Source organism: Dendrobates tinctorius, unplaced genomic scaffold (genome assembly GCF_039654945.1).
Source record: "Dendrobates tinctorius isolate UK_male_01 unplaced genomic scaffold, ASM3965494v1 ptg000665l, whole genome shotgun sequence".
Classification (NCBI taxonomy): Eukaryota; Metazoa; Chordata; class Amphibia; order Anura; family Dendrobatidae; genus Dendrobates; species Dendrobates tinctorius.
Genome location: NW_027362314.1, coordinates 30001 through 32022, shown reverse-complemented (window position 1 = coordinate 32022; position 2022 = coordinate 30001).

Genomic DNA, 2022 nt, shown 5'->3' with positions numbered 1-2022 from the left:
TCAGGAGGTGTACCTAGGAGGCTTCCAGGGGCCTGGGTACACTTTTCAGAAAGTACCGTTGGGACTTAGAAAAATTTTCAGGATTTTTGGACTTAGAGCGATTTTTGGATTTTTGTGCAAAAATCAGATTTCCCCTTCTCCCACCGCTCTGGGGCGTCAATATGATGTGGGGACCCGAGGGAGAGTGCCTCCCATGAGGGTAGAATGTGTGGTTTTTTGGGGGAAAGTCGAATTATGGAAGAAATTGAGTTTTGAGGACAAAAAAGTGTTTTGAGGACAAAAAAGTTTCTTGAGGACAAAAAAGTTTCTCGAGGACAAAAAAGTGTTTTGAGGACAAAAAAGTTTCTTGAGGACAAAAAAGTGTTTTGCGAACAAAAAATGGAATTTTGTGATTTTGTGTAAAAATAAGTAAATTCCCCTACTTCCACCACAGGGGGGCTTCAGTATGTTGTAGGGCCCCCAGGGAGGGTCCCCCAACTGGGTTTAAAGTTTGTGGATCCTGGGCAGAAAGTTGAATTTTGGATGAAAAACCGAATTTTGGGACTTAGAAAAATTTCGAGCTGAGCAGTGACAGACTTCCAGGCAGGGGAGCCTCTCTGGAGGTGTACCGAAAACAGTTCCAGGAGCTGAGGTCATTTTCGAACATTTTTTGTTCGCTCAAATTTTTTTTGTTTTTGAGCTCTAAAAAGCTGTTATTATCAATTGGCTCAAAAATTTCAAGTGTCATGAGCTAGTACATGTTGGAGGAATACGTTTTAGGCAAAAAATTGCAAAAAAAAAAATCCAAGTGAAAAAGAACCGGAATGGGGAATTTCTGACTGCTGTAGCAGCCGCACAGTTCCAGGAGGTCGGATACATTTCCGACTTTGTCCCGCTCATTGAAGTACATTGTCCCGCAATGCAAATACATAGTAATGCGCACCTGCGGGAGAATATAGGAGAGAGTGGGCTCTCTCTACCCCGATGTATGGCGGTTGTTCCTATGGTTCTCTGGCTCGGGTAGGCGACTTAGAAGGTGGTCCCTCTTGTCGTGGAAGTTGCAAAATACGGCCGAGACTGAACTTCCACGGCTCCAGGAGGGACTTTTGCTGGTCGTGCGTCCCAAGTGAGAGAGGCGATCCTGGGGTACCTGAGCCTGACCAGACCCTCCCTCGGTGGTCCCTGGTCTTCTGAAGGGTGATGGCATTCAGGGGGGCAAATCTGGAGTCCATGGCCGAGTTTGGGCTCTAGAAGGCGGACGCCCCTTCTGACCATGTCCCCTCAGAGCCGGCTGGATGGTTCATGGTCCGCGGCTTTGTCTGGCGGTCTGTGCCCAAGCCGGAGAAGCTCTCCTGGGGTACGTGAGCTTTGACCAGACCCTCCCTCGGCGGTCCCTGGTTCTCTGGAGGTGATGGCTGTCAGGGGGGCAAATCTGGAGTCCTCGTGGGAAGGAGGGCTCTTGAAGGCGGACGCCCCCTCTGACTATGTCCCCTCAGAGCAGGCTGGATGGTTCATGGTCCGCGGCTTTGTCTGGCGGTCCATGCCCAAGCCGGAGAAGCTATCCTGGGTACCTGAGCTTCGACCAGACCCTCCCTCGGTGGTCCCTGGTTCTCTGGAGGCGATGGCTGTTGTCAGGGGGGGGGGGCAAATCTGGAGTCCTCGTGGGAAGGAGGGCTCTGGAAGGCGGACGCCCCCTCTGACTATGTCCCCTCAGAGCATGCTCGATGGTTCTCAGTCCCTGGCTTTGGCTTTTTGGCCATCCTGGGGTACATTCTTGCCAAAAAAAAAAACGACTAAGTGAAAAAGAACCGGAATGAGGAATTTTCTAGGTGCCGCATCCGCCCTACAGTGACTTGAGGCCGGGTACAGTTCCGACTTCGTCCCCTTAAAGTGGGGACGTTGTCCCGCAATGCAAATACATAGGAATGCGCACCTCTGGCAGAATGTACTTGAGAGAGTGTCGTCTCTCTACCCCGATAGAAAGCAGTTGTTTCTCTGGTTCCCCGACTTGGGTAGGCGACTTGGCATGTGGTCCCTCTCGTC